This window comes from Euprymna scolopes, chromosome 17 (genome assembly GCF_053919585.1).
Source record: "Euprymna scolopes isolate OS-2025 chromosome 17, ASM5391958v1, whole genome shotgun sequence".
Taxonomy (NCBI): domain Eukaryota; kingdom Metazoa; phylum Mollusca; class Cephalopoda; order Sepiida; family Sepiolidae; genus Euprymna; species Euprymna scolopes.
The window spans coordinates 78507620-78525232 of NC_136498.1; positions in this window are offsets into that span (position 1 = coordinate 78507620).

Below are 17613 nucleotides of genomic sequence, written 5' to 3' on the forward strand. Positions count from 1 at the left end.
TTCTTTTAACGGCTAACTTCAAAAAAAAATGTTTTGAACGCTACTAACTGAATTTCTTTCAATGCAGTTTGCAATTTGGAGACGGAATTGTTTTTGTTGAGATAAGTGATTTCAATCATGCTTTTTATTTTAGATTTAAAATATTAACAACTCCATTTTATTTCAGTATTTAATTTGTGTATTTCTGTTTTATTAAATGCTAGCTTTTTTCTAGTCCAATACCGGCTTCCATCTTATCTAGAAATTACTTATAACGGCACCAACTTACTTTCGGAAGAACCCCCACCCCCACCCCACCATCATCCTTTTCTTTTATGTCGTAAGCTTCTTAAAACGTTACTAGCTTAAGTTCAGAATAAAATCACGACTTTCTTTTAACGGCTAACTTCAAAAAAAAATGTTTTGCACACTACTAACTGAATTTCTTTCAATGCAGTTTGCAATTTGGAGACGGAATTGTTTTTGTTGAGATAAGTGATTTCAATCATGCTTTTTATTTTAGATTTAAAATATTAACAACTCCATTTTATTTCAGTATTTAATTTGTGTATTTCTGTTTTATTAAATGCTAGCTTTTTTTTTTTTTTTTTTTTTTTTTTTTTTCCCTCGAACATATGTTTATTTATCTACCGAGTTGATAGCAAAAATTACGAATTATACTCATTTTTAGTTCGTGTGAGGGGAAGGAATCTATCACCATACTTTCCCTTAAACACGTCTGTTGGACTTTTAATCAGTACAATACTTAATAGTTTTTTTTTTTTTTTTTTTTTTTTTTTTAATGGAGAGTAGAAAACGCATTGTGGATGCGTTATCGGCAGCTCCTGTTACTCTCGCTTCTTCTTTTTTGTCCCTCAGTCCTCGTTTTTTAAATGAGTGATTTTTCGGACAAAGGGAGAAGAAAAAGCTGTTTTCTAGGTTGGCAGTATTTTTGCGAACAGTTTGCTGAGATGGCGGAAATTTTCTGTTTCTATGTCTATCCTTGTAGCCATGTCACTAGTAAGGGTGCTGGAGGTAAACGTTTTGTCTGGGCTGACGTTATCCGCCTGATAGTCAGGGACCCGAACCTTGGATTAACCACTAAGGAGGCCGTCCTATCAGCAGGTGCAAAGTACTGGGGCTGCTGTATTGCCATTTGGTGAATGGATTCTGGACCATGCAGTAACTTCTGGTGGGGCCTCTCGATGCCATACTAGTGGGTAATTGTTACGGCTTTACCTTATCATTAGCTACAAATAAAAAAAAATTCTTCGTTTCTTTTTCTCTCTTAATTTCCCCTCTCTGTCCTGCTCTAAGTAAATCTGTCGACCTAGTCCACAAATTCCAAAATTTCATCATGACAAGTTTCAAGAAAAAATACACGATTAAACCCGGTTCTCCAACTTCCAACGTAGACCCCTACTACCATGTCTCCTTCTCCAACATCAGGGGTCTACGTTCTAACCTTCCAGAGGTTGAAACCCAATTACAGGAGACTAAACCAGACCTTTTATTTTTAAGTGAAACTGGCATTGGACAGGCTATTTCCCTAGATGAGTTTGCAATTTCAGGATACTCTAACTTAACTTCTAAAACTGACCCCCAAGATCGCCATGGGCATGGAATATGTGCCTATATTAAAGATAGCTTTCCATGTGGGAGGGACATCTCCAGGGAAGATCCTAACTTACCCTATATGTGCTTCCGGGTTGCTTTAGCTCACACTACTGCATTTATATTTACTCTCTATCGCCCCCACAACAGCGGAGTTACTATCTTTCAAAGCATATCTGAGAAAATTGACCAAGTCCTTTCTACTTATCCTTCAGCTAACATTCACGTATGTGGAGACTTCAATGTTCACAACGTCGAATGGTTGACCCACTCAAACAAGACCGATGATGAGGGGAGGTTCTGTCATGATTTCTCCATTGCCTATGACCTCACTCAGATTGTTCAGGAACCTACCCGTGTGCCCGATAATGACGGCCAGTATGCGAGCCTACTAGACCTTTTTCTCACAACTTGCCCTGAACTATGTTCAGTTTCTGTTCTGTCGCCTCTTGGATCTTCCGACCACTCTGTTGTATCAATCAAGATAAAAATGAAATGTAATAAGTCCCCAGACGTATCTCTTCATCGTACAGTATATCGATACACTAAGGCTGACTGGGATAGCTTCCGTACATTTATATCTGATCTACCTCTGCATTCCATGTTTAAAAAGGATGTGTCCTCTATAGTATTAGACCTAACTGAATGGTTAATTGTAGGTATTGACCATTTCATACCCTCTAAAAAGTTTCAGCAAAAACCTAACAGCCAGCCATGGTTCTCTCCAGAATGTGCTGCTGCCATTGCGCACAGAAATCACTTTTTCCACTGCTTCAAACGTAATAGATGTATGGAAACTAAAGCCGTTTTCAGGACTGCCAGCAACCATTGTAAGAAAGTAATAAGGAACGCAAGAGTGTTGTATGCTCAATCTGTTAAGTCCAAAGTAGCTGAGCAGCGGCTTGGTTCCCACCAGTTTTGGCAAATAGCAAACAGAATCCTGAACAGAAGCGTGTGCTCCATCCCAACTATTATCAATGGACCTGAGGTAATCTCGTCAGCATCAGACAAAGCCAAACTCTTTGTCAAGAACTTTGCAGCTAATTCTACCCTTTGCGACCAAGACCGCCAACCCCCAATATTTCCTCCTGTATCAGAAAACACGCTATGTGATATACGTATATCTGTATGTGATGTTGCGAAGCTAATCAAAAACCTTGATTCGAGTAAAGCAACTGGCCCTGACGGTATTCCAATTATAGTACTCAAAAAACTTCAACCTGAATTAGCGCCCATACTTACAAAACTGTTTAAACGTTGTCTTAAGGAGAATAGTTTCCCATCTCCGTGGAAAATCTCATCAGTATGCCCTGTATTTAAGAATTCAGGTGATCGCTCATCCCCCTCTCAGTACAGGCCAATAAGTCTCCTGTGCGTCATGAGTAAGTTGCTAGAATCTGTGTTAAATACAGAAGTAATCAAACATCTCAACAAAAATAACCTTCTTAGTGACACTCAATATGGTTTCCGTTCTGCTAGATCTACAGCAGATGTCCTTACAGTTATATCGCATAGGATTAGCAAATCTCTCGACGGTGGCAATCTTTCTAGGGCAATTGCTCTTGACATATCTAAAGCCTTTGATAGGGTGTGGCATAAAGGTTTACTTCATAAGATCGCTAGCTATGGTATAGCTGGAAAAGTCTTCTCAATTATTAAATCATTTCTTTCTGATAGGTTCATAAGAGTAGTAGTTGAGGGGCAAAAATCAGAAGCTCACAGTATTAATGCCGGTGTCCCTCAGGGATCCATCCTGGGCCCAACTCTTTTCCTGATCTACATTAATGATCTTCCAAATCATATCCTTACATCATTTGTAGACATTTATGCTGACGACACTACCATTTATGGTAGCACATCTAAGACAGTAAATGACCAAGTTCTCTCCAATTCTCTCTCCTCTGATCTTGAGCACGTAGTACAATGGGGAAAGGAGTGGCTGGTTACTTTTAATGCATCTAAAACCAAGCTTCTCTCTTTACATCATCAACATTCTAATTCACATTTGTCATCAATTGAAATGAATGGCTCTCGTCTTCAGGAGGCCTCAAGTTTTGACAAGCTTCTGGGCTTGACCATTACTCCTGATCTTAAATGGAACACGTATATCAAATCTGTTGCCAAGGCCGCTGGAAAAATGGTGGGATCTTTCTATCGATCCAGTAGATATCTCACTGCTGATGCTATTCTCTACCTATATAAGAGCCAGGTACGTCCAAGGATGGAATACTGTTGCCACATCTGGGCAGGAGCTGCTAGAAAGGACTTGTCCTGCCTTGATAGAGTTCAAAATAGACTTCGTAGCCTCGTAGGAGATGTCCTTTTCTCCTCCTTGCAACCTCTATCTCACAGAAGAGATGTTGCGAGTTTGTCTCTGATGTATCGTTATTTTCATGGAAAGTGTTCAACTGAGCTTCAATCTATGGTCCCCCCTCGCCAAACTTTCACAAGAAACACTCGTCTAGCTGTAAACACTATCAATAATTTCCCCCACTCTTTATCTGTGCCTAAACCTAAACGTAGATTCCATGAACAAAGCTTCTTTCTTAGAACTGCACGCCTGTGGAATTGTCTTCCGTTTTCCTGCTTTCCGGCTGACTACAATATGGTTGTGTTCAAGTCTAAAGTAAATAAGTTCTTGATGAGCCGTTCCATATAAGTTATTAAATTTACCAAATTTTCATTACTAATGATTACTATATTGACCAATTTCTACTGTACACTCTTTAACCCTTATCCTTGAGTGGCCTCTGGGCCTTGATAATGTGGTGACGCCTTTGTAAAAAAAAAAAAAAAAAAAAAAAAAGTGCTGTTTTTTAGAAATTTACCTGTAAAGTCCGAAGTTTAAAACCTTTAAAAAAAAAAAAAACACGTTTTTTTTTGTTTTTTTTAATGAAACCTTGTTCCTTGCTCCTTTAATTGAAAAAAAAATTAGGGCTTGAATTACATTTTTCGAGGAGTTATAAGCTTGGAAAGATGGGGTGGAATTATTCACTATTTTCATGAAATTTCTGACACACCTAGCGCGTTACTTACGGAATAACAGTTAATTAAACTGCAAAAGCACCTGTTAAACCACGCAATTCTATAATTGACCTCCACTCCCTCCAAAAAAAACGAAAAACATAAAAATGTTTGGTGCTTTTTTGTAAACCGCTCGCGAAAACTTTGTTTAAAATACATTAAAAAAAAGCTGGTGACTCAAACAAATTCACCGGTTTGCAAACCTAAATTGCTTAAGGAGTAGATAGGCTCTGTCTATCGCCCGGCTTCCATACTCCTTCTTTGCCTATTAGTCAAGCGCAGAGACACTATCTCAGTGATTCGACAGAAACACCCAGCGGTAGATCTTGTTTCCTGGCTAGGGCAATGAACGCCGTTCTTCCCCATTCCCAGCATGCCCCACCCCTATAACTGAACATTTGGGAGTGCTTGAGTATAAGATATGCCTGAGCGGTTAGATTGGGTTGACCTTCTTCTAAAGGGTTGAGGGTACCGGATTGACAGTTCCTGGCTGCTGTTCCCGACTGGTAGTACAGGAGCCCTAACTCTTTGGTAGCGCTTAGAGCGGCTGCTCCATCAACAGTTGAATAATATCGGGTTGTTTGCAGTGCCATGACGCGCATGGAAAGGGACCCTGCACTCATCCCCGGTGGGCTTTCCTGAGGCCACAATCCTAATTGGAGAAAGGTCAGCTGATGGTCTACTTGTGATGCATGTCTGAAGCTCCGCATAACCTCTTGTTTAGCTCCCCCTTACCGAAACTCTTAAAAAAAAAATATGACGACAGTACAATCTAAAAATAAGCTTAAACCAGGATTAGGGACAAACAAATTCAACTTGCCTCCTCCCTTGAGGCTCTCATTCACAAATATCCGTGGGCTTAGAACTAACTTAGCTGATGTTGAAGCATTTCTCTTAACAAATACCCCGGATATCTTAGCACTAAGTGAGACTAACCTACACTCCTCCATTCCCTCTAACCACTTTAACATGCCTGGATATCTCCCACTCTGCCGTAAGGACTCTGACAGACATATGCACGGACTTGGAGTTTACATTCGTAATACCCTTCCCTTGACTAGAGAAACAAACCTAGAAACAGATGATCAAGCCTTTATGTGCTTTAGACTAAACGTGCAACACAGTATTAGCTACTATTATTTTCTCTACCGCTCTCCCTCGACTCAGGACTGCTCCATAATAAACAAAGTATCTGACAGCATAGACACGGCACTGTCCCTCGACACTAGCGCACAAATACATGTGTTTGGTGACTTTAATGTCCACCACAAAAACTGGCTTGGATTCTCTACTCACACAGATGCAGCGGGCAGCACAACCCATAGCTTCGCGATATCTCACTCCCTATCACAAATTGTTACGTTTCCAACCCATTTCCCTGACCAGGAAGAACAACACGCATCACTTCTAGATCTGTTTTTGACCACAGTTCCCGATGACTGCATAGCGAAGGCCCACAGCCCACTCGGGAACGCTGATCATGCAGTGATAATGGTTGAAATCGCCCTAAACTCTAGTCCCAAAACTGAAGAGCCAGTGCTCAAAACAACGAGATATTATAATAAGGCTGACTGGGAAGCCATCAGGGAACTAATTAGAGATGCTCCATGGAAAAATATTTTCTCTCTCCCTGCTGAACAGTGTGCAAACGAGACCACTGACTGGTTCAAAACTGCAATCGAAGCGCATGTTCCCATGCGGAAATTTTATAGTAAGCCCCACTCTCCCCAATGGTTTACGTCGACTTGTGCAACTGCCATTACTCAAAAGCAGCATGCATACCGTAGGTTTAACCGACATAAGTCCAGTTCAAACAGACTGAAGTATATAGAAGCTAGAAATAACGTTAAGAAAGAAATAGCGACAGCTAAGAGAGAATTTACGGAAACCACTAAAAAGCGCATCGAAGCACAAAAACTAGGAACTCGAGACTTCTGGAAAATCTACAACAGTGTAGTAAATAATGGGCAATCAACAATTCCCCCACTAACCAACAATCACGAGGTTGTCTCCTCAGCAACCGACAAGGCTAACATGCTTGCCAGTCGGTTTGCCTCAAACTCCACACTGGACCCTTCCAACCACCCCCTACCTGACTTTCCTATGCGGACAGACGCCACACTAGACGATCTGAAAACCACCCCTGCTCAGGTGCATGCTATCATAAAAAACCTTGACACCTCAAAAGCATGTGGACCCGATCTTATCCCAGCTGTGCTATTAAAAAAGTGCTCAGCCGAAGTAGCTCCAGTTCTCTCCAAACTCTACAACAAATGTCTTAATGAAGCTTGCTTTCCGGGCTGTTGGAAAACTGCTTCTGTTGTACCAGTATTCAAGAATTCTGGCGAAAGGACAGACCCATCAAATTATCGCCCCATTAGCCTCCTCCCACTTTTTGCCAAAATATTTGAGACCATAATTAACCATGCTCTAGTCCATCATCTTACAGATGCTAAACTACTGACTGACAAACAATATGGATTTAGACAAGCCCGTTCCACAGCAGACATCCTCACCGTGATCTCTGAACGTATATACCAATCACTGGACAAAGCGGGGGAAGGCAGAGCGGTAGCTCTAAATATATCTAAGGCTTTTGACAGGGTATGGCATGAGGGTCTCCTCAGGAAGATTAGATCTTACGGTATCACTGGTAGAATACTTAACATAATTAAATCCTTCTTAGATAAGAGAAAAATCCAGGTAGTCCTCGACGGTCGCACATCTAAACAATATGATATAAATGCGGGAGTGCCCCAGGGTTCTATCCTTGGACCTCTATTGTTCCTGATATTCATAAATGACCTCCCCGACAACATTGCCTCTGAGATGGGTATATATGCTGATGACACTACACTCTATGGCAGACACGACAGGAAGACGAATGAACACATTTCTAAAGAAATGGCAGAAACACTAGAGGAAGACCTCCAATCTGTAGTGGAATGGGGACAAAAGTGGTTGGTCGCGTTCAATGCTGCCAAGACTAAACTAGTTTCATTCAATAATTACAAGAAACCCTCTCTACCACCAATAGCAATGGCCAACGACCCTTTATCTGAGAGTCCATCTTTCAAACTCCTTGGCCTAACGTTCACAGGAAACATGAGTTGGAACAATTACATTGAAGGCATTGCCAGGGCCGCTGCAAGAAAGGTAGGCTCTCTCTACCGTGCTAGAAAACTACTAACACCCGAAAGTATCCTGTACCTCTATAAGGCCACCATTCGCCCATGTATGGAGTATTGCTGCCACATCTGGGCTGGTGCATCTGCTACTAGTCTCTCGCTCCTTGACAAGGTTCAAAAGAGAGTCGCAAATCTGATAGGCCCTGAACTGGCATCTAAGCTTCAGCCTCTGTCCCATCGACGAAATGTTGCATCCCTCTGCCTGTTCTACAAGTATTTTAGTGGTGAATGCTCTGATGAACTGCAATCACTTGTGCCCCCACGACGCGAGCACCCTCGACAAACCCGACAGGCTACTAGATCCCACCCCCACACTGTAGAGGTCCCTAGATGTAAAAGATCTTTTTACTCCAATAGTTTCTTCCCCAGAACCGCAAGACTCTGGAATTCCATTCCAGGTCCCTGCTTCCCCAACAGTACTGACGTGCAGAAGTTCAAGTGTAACGTGAACCGACACCTTGCTGCCCAAATCCCTACATAGTACCCCAGTAGTTGTTGCCCCTGATAGTAGCCCCCTACACCAAAGTGGCAATTTGCCTTGTTTGGGGTGAAAATGTAATAAAAAAAAAAAAAAAAAAAAAAAAAAATACTATAATGTATTTTTGGTGCTAGTGCAGAGAGTGATCCGCGCTATTTTTTTAAATCGTATTTCCAAGTTTAATTAAAGTTTTTTGATATGTTTTTTTATTCAATTGTAAGGTCGAAGTATAGAATAGGTACAAAACACCCTCCCCTCCTCATGTTAAGAATGGCTTTTTAAATAATAACGTTATTATTTTTTTTTTTTTACATAGGCATCACCACATTATCAAGGCCAAGAGGCCACTCAAGGATAAGGGTTAAAGAGTGTACAGTAGAAATTGGACAATATAGTAATCATTAGTAATGAAAATTTGGTAAATTTGATAACTTATATGGAACGACTCATCAAGAACTTATTTACGTTAGACTTGAAGACAACCATATTGTAGTCAGCCGGAAAGCAGGAAAACGGAAGACAATTCCACAGGCGTGCAGTTCTAAGAAAGAAGCTTTGTTCATGGAATCTACGTTTAGGTTTAGGCACAGATAAAGAGTGGGGGAAATTATTGATAGTGTTTACAGCTAGACGAGTGTTTCTTGTGAAAGTTTGGCGAGGGGGGACCATAGATTGAAGCTCAGTCGAACACTTTCCATGAAAATAACGATACATCAGAGACAAACTTGCAACATCTCTTCTGTGAGATAGAGGTTGCAAGGAAGAGAAAAGAACATCTCCTACGAAGCTACAAAGTCTATTTTGAATTCTATCAAGGCAGGCCAAGTCCTTTCTAGCAGCTCCTGCCCAGATACGTCCGGATCACTCTCTGCACTAGTACCGTATTTTTTATTTTTTTTTTTTAATTTTGTTTTAGACAACATTTTCTTCGAATTTTAAATTGTTCACCAATGAAAACAAAAATGTGAAAATTCTATGGGTGGAGCTAAGATAAGTAGGTCCACCCATAGAATTTTCAAATTCTGTTTTTTTATGCTCTTTAGTGTATAATGGGACTGGTGAATATATTATACATATCCCCCAGTCGTACAAAATAGGAAAAATGAATTGTCTTGAGGAAGAAACGAACGTGTTAAATTGAATTAAACGAACTAGAATTTATTTCATGAAGAAACAAATGAAAGAAAAGGGTACAGCACATGTTTAGTTTGGCGTGCGTCTCTCGCTGTTAACTGGTGAGAGAGAAAGTCTATTGTTTGGAGAGAGAGAAAGAGAGAAAGTCAATCCAGGCCATGGAGATAATAAGGTGTACGTACTGTCTGTTGACTCTTGTCCTACACACATAGTAGCAGGTGATGTGAGGCACGTGCGCCCCGAAAGGGAGCGGATGGTCCGTCGACCGCTCAGCTTGGGAGATGAGTCGAAAAGAGAAGGAAACAGCTCAGGTCTCTTGCTTTTATAGTTGTTTCCGGTGGTCTTTTGCGCATGTGTGGATTTCCTTCAAAGGGGAAGTAACATTGTCCATGTGTGCGTACATGTGCGCATATGTGTGCGTACATGTGTGTGTACGTTAGCGTGTGTGTATGCACATGAATATGAATGTATGTACATGAACGTGAATATATGTACGCGTGTGTATGTGTGCACGTATGTGTATGACAAGAAACGTGGTTTGAAATGTGAACGTGTGTTTTTGTATGAGACTAGAAAAGGCTCGCACAAATGAAACCATTGGCCGCCATTTTTTTTTTTTTGTAATGAAAGAGCGTAAAAAAGGCCAAATTTTACCTTAAAAAGGCCAATCTGTCAAACCTTAGAAAGGCCAAATTTTAAAAGCAATACAGCGGCCTTGAATATCGTACATTTAATTTAATAAAAAATTATGAAAACATAATAAAAAGGAATTTTGTTTTCTTATTTTATTTCAGCCTTTGGGTCTAATAATGTGTTTTTTATAAAAATAAATAGTTTTTATAATTTTTTGTTTGTCAAATAATTTATGCCGCTAAACCTTTTTTACCCTTTTTTTTTCAATTATTGTTTGATAATTTAATTTTTAATATATTCTTGTTGTGCGGACAGTTATTTCCTTTTGTAAATTGCCGATGATGATTGGAAGCAAGACAAATGCAGCAATGATAAAGAAAAATAACAAACACAGACGTTTAGTGCATCGTAAATGTACAGGTGCTTCACGCAAAAGGTTGACGAGGAGTATCTGTTCTAGTTAATTCTCTAAGATTGGTTGTTGAACTTGAACGTCACTGTAGTTTGAGACAGTTTGGTAGGTCTTGCCAATTGAGATTGGTAGGATATGGACATTGCACTGAGGTTAAATTAGACCATGCTGAAGATCAAGTTATCTGCAAAGAGCAGAATGAAGCTATAGTTTTTTTAGTTTAAGCAGTGCCAGTGAGATGTTTGCGCAGTGCCACTACTTCCGTTTATGTGTTCAGTATACAAGTATATCAATAGAAGCTAAGTATCAACTCAAGAAACAAATAAGTATACAAAAAGATATTTTATGTTTGTAAACTCAATTGCCCATTAACAATGTATATATAAAAAAAAGTCTGTAAATGAGGTTTATCATGAAATTGAGTTCATGAGAATATGTTCAACAAAGTCTGAGTAGAAAGATGTGTACGTGTCTGTGCGTGATTAGAAAAAAAGTCTTATGTACCAGCATTGTGTGCTTGTGTGTGAGCACATGCATGTTGTCTTTATAGCAACCAGCAGACTGAGGAGGTTTGTGGCTGATGTGTCATCAGTTGGAGCCGGAAGAAAAAGAGAATGAATTTTGCCCATGCAGCAGTTGTTATAATCACCAAATAGCCATGCTGTCTGGTGTTAAAGAGGAGATAACTTGGGTCAGAAAACGCCCTTTGGTGGTGAGTCTGTAACTATTCATAAAGGCAGATAATGCTACACTTTTTGAATTGCAATAAAAATAGCAAGTTTGTAGAAAGTGAGTTGCCCTGAAAAAACTCTTTGGTTCGTGTAAGATTGTAGAAAGTGAGTTGCCTTTAAAATGGGAGATTTGTTTGCACAAAACAAACATTTATTTGATGAATTGCCCTGAAAAGGGTAGGTTTGATCTTGGGATGAAAATGTTAATGTCTTGGGCGGACAAGAAGTTAATGGTCAGATTCAGGTTGATCGTACCACAAGAAATAGTTAATTCTCTGATAACTAGTTTATTATTATTTTCATTTATTTGTCTTTGTATTTTATGCTGAAGTTAGACGTTCCGTGAATGACTTGACTATATCTGAAATCAAACAAGTTAGCCAATTAAGGATCGAATGTTATTAATTAATTATTATTCCATGATAATGTAAATTGGCATACTTAATATCTTAGACTAATTTATTTCTTCATTGCCTTTTGATTTGATTTCAAAATGATGCATTTAAATGGAAATCAACAAAAGTGAAAGTTCATAATATTATAATTCGTCACAACAAAGAAATGGCGACTTGTAAAGCAGGCCACAGTTTTATTTGGAGACTATATTTATTTATTTATTTGGAAGGGGTGACTTGGTTGTAGCCTTAGTCTACAAATACAACTGTCAATGAGGAATTCTTTTCATTTTCTTTTTAGAAAAATAGTATAAAGTAGATATTCAGCATGCCCATATGAAGTACAATACGCAAATATGAATAAAATGTTTGCATTAAATGCAACAATTTACAAAAAACAGTTATATTGTCCACATAATTAATATTTTTTTTAAATAAACTAGAAAACAATAATTAAAAGTATATAAAAACAAAATAATCTAAAAACAATGTTATGTGTAAAAAAAAAAAAAGGGTGTTTATCTTTACTATTTTTTGATTTTTGTTTCAGGAACCTGAATTTAATTTTGGGTGATCGCTTTTCGGCTGTTGTCATAACTCGTTACTGAATTTTACTAAGTCAGTATTGGTAGCCATGGGTGCTGATCTCTATAAATACCCAAATAAAATTTAAACCATCATTTTTGTATCAAACGAAGTATATAAATTAAAGTAGAGGTAGTTCAAATGCATGTCTTATTTAAGATCTACCATCTTTACCATTGAACAGGACCTTTGGATTTTCATTCCCTCAACTGATTTATTGAATCTTTCATGCTAGATTGATTTATGGGCCTTTTTTAGTGGAGTTACAGTTAGGGCAGATTATACAGTCATTTTTTTTTTTTTTGCACACTTCTTCCTATACTGTCCAAAATTAATCTTCCTCTGATGCCATCAGATATAAGTTTGTCTTTTTCTGCATTAATCTTAACTCGGTTAGTTTGTAAAGAGGGAAGTTGATATGACTTAATGATGAGATGGAAGATAGCCATTTTGTTCAGTCAGCCATGTCTACATTCATCTGGCTGTTGGCTTGAAAGGAAGAAGAAAATAGGGTTTACCAGGGTGCCATATAAAAATAACAACCTCTTCTCTACAATAAAGTCAATTTTAACAGGAACACTGGAATGTGAGCATGTAAGGCAAGTTTGCTTGACAAGCTGGCATATACGACATAATCAGGTTGGCACATCAGTTCTTATTAGATAACTAAAGTTAAGCAACATTAAGGCAGGTCAATATCAGATAGGTTACCATTTGAGAATACCAGGTGCTGCATGTAGAAGAACGTTGACACCTCCCTGCAAGAACTGCAAAACATAATGTCATCATCTCTCCTGATGGGGATATAAAAGTGACTGGGGACTGCTTGTGAATTTGATATTCTCATGAAACTTTCTCCATGGAAAAAGCCGATGCTATCTGTCTGGGGGTGAATGCTGCTTCAGAAAAAGGTATGCATTAGACTAAAAATGTAATTTTGTCAAAGTTGCTCTCAAGTGTCAATTTATATCTTGCCTCTCGCAATTCCTGACATGAGATGAGAGAGGCAATACAACGTCCTGTAGGATCTGCATCTCAAACTGAATTGTAATTGCCTGGGTAGAAATTAAGAAAAACCGCATGTGCAGAAGTGTTCAAGTTGCTGATGTATTTCAATGCAAGTTTGAACAAGTTTTTACTACACAAGAGATTGTGTGTACATGCAAAAGGAAATAAGTAAATGAATATGCAACTGCTACACATTCATAATATATTCATACAAGTAATACCTTTGACAGTGATATTTTAGTCTATAAAAAAAAAGGTATATTATTTTAATAGATCAATTCACCTGTCTTCAAAATAACCTCATTCAATAGTACCCAGAAATATTGGAATCACTAGATACAAATCAATCACTGGAGACTCAATTTGGCAGGAAAAGGAGAAAACTCTATTTCACTCTCTGGGTAATGCTACAAAGAAATAAGCAGTTATGTTGGATTGAAAAAGGAGACATTTTTTTTGCTTGAGAGTCAGTTTTATTTTGGACGCCGCATCATCTGTGTGCTTTGGACTGTTGTTGTTTATCTTTGTCATTGGTGAAAAAGAGAAAGAATTAAATAATTTCTGTGACTGAAATAGGAATTAATTATTCAAATATATCTTTCACTCTGTTTACAAGAAAAGCCTTAGTAAACAAATGTGGATAACTATCCATGTGATTGGTAAACAACTTAGACAAGTGGACATTTAATTTATTAAATCGCAAACACACTTTTATTTGTAAGACATTCCTTTATAATATAACTAGCAGGGAGACACAAGGTTGACCGGGACTGAATGAGGATCAACCAATGTTTCACCATTCTATATTTTATTGTCATCAAAATCGGTAAAATTTCTCATTTTTCAATTCTCTCTGCAGTTACTCATTCCACACTGTATACAACCTATTATTGACTTAAATTATTTTTATATAATAGCATGAATTCAAGTTTAAAATGAAAATATCAAGTATCATGGTTCAATTGTGCTCTAAGATACATTCATTTTCTGCCATATCAAAGAACCTACTGTTGATTTTCATATGTTGGACCTTTCTGCTTGTGCGGTAATAAAACTTCTCAAATGCACTTGTGATGTTAGACTGTATAAGGCGTTAACTTTGGTCAAGATCGCCTGTTCTTGCTTTCATCGAATTTTTTTGATTATCAATTCTTATTGAAAATATTCTGATACAAAATCCATCTAAAAACACTGCCAGGCACATAAAGTACATTTGTGTTCATTTTTTTTTAAATCTGCATTGCCATTTAGGAGTCCATATGGAAGTCTCTCTCTCTCTCACACACACATATGGAGACAAAGTTCTTTTTATATAATAGTAGAAGATAGATTTTTAATACCAAACGTCAGGTCAGATGATTTGCTGAAAACACAACACTTGCCCAGCATGAAGATTATCCTAAGGATGAATGGATTACGCTGGAACATTAATCCTCTTGGATAAAACATTGCAGAAGGAGAGCATGTCCTAAGTCACAAATAGGCTAGCCAGTCAAGAAAAATAGCAATCAGAAAAAAATCGCACAGAGTGAAGTTTGGAGATAGCTGACTCATTAAGTTGCGAGAAGTGGAGAGATTTAATAGGGAGCTTTACGTGTTGCATATCCTGAACTACCAAATTCCTCATAAATAGCATTTGCTGACTAGGCTTTACAAGGCAATCATTCTGTCCCAGTGTGGAATATGGGTCTCTAGTGTTTGCAAGGTGTCCTCTGATTCTCTTGAACATCTACAGCGTCATGTCATCAGATGTATACTACATATTCCCTGTCGTGACCCTGTTCCCTCTGGAGTATATGATCTGCTTGGATTAAATCTGCTGTCTACTTGCTGGAATGTAGCAGTTGCTTCCGTTGCCTACAAATTATTTCATAGATCTTGCTCCACTGCAAAGCTTAAATATCGTCTGTGGCTGAACAGACCAAACCTGCAATGATATACATTAACATTAATCATATTAGTGTTTACTCAGAGATATACGCGTGATCTCCTTTCGTATTGTGTTCTGCAGTTTTGAATGTGCTGCCTCAGAATTGTGTGAATGAACATGCATCACTCACATTTTCGGAGTTCTGTATTGTCTAAACATCTAACCTCTTAACAAGGGAAAAGTCACAAATAGAAAAAAGAAAAAGAAAAATAGTAGATTTCATTAATCTGTCTTATGTCTTGTTCATTACAGATGAATTTGGAGCAAGCATCTTGGTATGATTGAGATATAGACGGTGGCCTTTCATCTTTCAATCTATAATGACTAAAGTTAACAAGTAAAATTAAGAATGGATGCTTTGCGAGAGGAAAACTGAAAAAAGTGAAAACATGACATGCTTAATGGAACACAACATATTTTATACTCTAAAGAATCAAAGATATTAAATTTCACCCTCAAAATATTTTTTACAAACTCATCACTCCACCACAGATTAAAATGATATCTGAAATTTTTGGAGGAAGACCTACTGAGTGTACTGTAACAATTCTTAAATCCGGTATTTGTTTGAAGTAAGAAATCATTGAATTGGCTAATAATTTCCAATAGTCAATAGTTCTAAGCTCAATTTTTTCTGGGGCTTATTTCATTTTTACAGGTGGAGGTAATGCCTAGAGGTCATCAGATCCAAGTTCGTCTTCAAGACAGAAATTAAATATTTATTGTATCATTATCATATCATTTCTTTTAATACAACAGATATTCTCAAGCCTCATTGGTCAGGTTTTACTTCCTTGCATCATCATACTGCATACACATGCCTAACAGCCTTTTCCCACGGAATAATGTTACAAAAAGGATAATTTTTAAAAAAGTGTTGAATTTATATACATATACTCTCACATGGACAGTTTGTCAAAGATGAGCATAAGATCGATATACAATAAATAAAAAAGTAAAAATTGAATATATCATTACTAACTTAAAATTATACACTAATGTATTTAATATAATTCATAAAGAATAAAGAAGCTATCAAAATCAAAAGTCAGGGTCAACAAATAAATGCCTGAGTAATGTATAAGTATGAGAGGTGTTCAATAAATAATGTCCTACTTCCAATTATCTGATCTAGCTGAAATTTTTTATATGCAATGATTGAGTTATGATTGAGATATGGCCAAAAATCTGTGGAAACAGTTCCCAAACCTGGTTATCCCCCTCCTGCCATTGATGAGGCATCTGTCAGTCAAGTTGAGACTACCACTCTGGAAGATTAATGTGGGACTTCTTGCCAAATATCCCCAGAGATCAAGATTAGTATAGGATTTGTGGAAACTATCATTTATGACCATTTAAATATGTATAAATTGTCTGCCAGATGCACTCCCAGGTTGGCGACACCTTTTCAGAAGCAACAACGCATTCAGTGCTTGAGGATTAATTTGGAAATATTCCAAAGAAAATGAGACAAAGTTTTTTAAAAGACTGATTACATAAAATGAAATCTGGGTCTATCACTATGATCCAGAGATAAAGTCCAGTCAATGTAGTAAAAACATTTAGACTTACCGCCTTTATGGCAAAGTCATGTTCAGACTTCTGACACCAGGGCAGAGTAGTGATGACAGATTTTCTTGCAAACGAGTATCACAATCACAGAGACTTTTATACTTCACTTTTGCGGAAAAGCTATCAAAATCAAAAGTCAGGGTAAGATCAAGAAATGTATCCTTTCTGCAAGCCACACTCCGGTCCGCAATGCACATATCGCCAGACAAAAAGCAATTCTCTCTCATCCTCCTACTCTTCTGATCTTGCATCTTCTGACTTTCATATCTTCTTAGTCATGAAGTTCTTTTTGAAAGGAAAGTGTTTCCCAGATGATGTAACCTTGATTTCCAAAGTCATGTCATGATTGGAAGTCATGGTGTTCTATAAAAACGGTCTCCAGAGTTGCATTAAATGATGGAAGCAATGTTTAACTCTCGGTGGTTCCTATGTAGAGAAAGACTAACAACTGAGCCAAGTTTCGTTGCTCTACTGCTATGAGAAGTGGGTCAGGGGCGTTGAACATCTCACGTAAATATGACTGATATGATTTTGATTCTACAATTTATGGCTTAGGTTAAGAGGAGGTGTTAAGAAGAAATTGAAATTCAGAAAATCTTACTTCATTATCGTGTCATGACTGGATCAAATTCAATGCAAATCTGATATATTTGAATGTTTAAACGGGAAGTCAAGTGAATATTATGATCTCTAAACACTTTTAAGAACTGATTATTACTTAGCATTTAAACCAAGAAATGCAAATATTAGAAAGAGGCTTAGATCCATCGACACCGTTATTTGAAAAAAAGTGACTAATATGATTTAAAAAAAAAAAAAAAAAAAAAAAAAAGTTTCCCGGTTATCAGACTCCAGCTATTTAAAGTAAGCATATTAATATTTCATTCAAGCAGACGATTGACAACGAGATGGGTTGAAACTAACATGCTG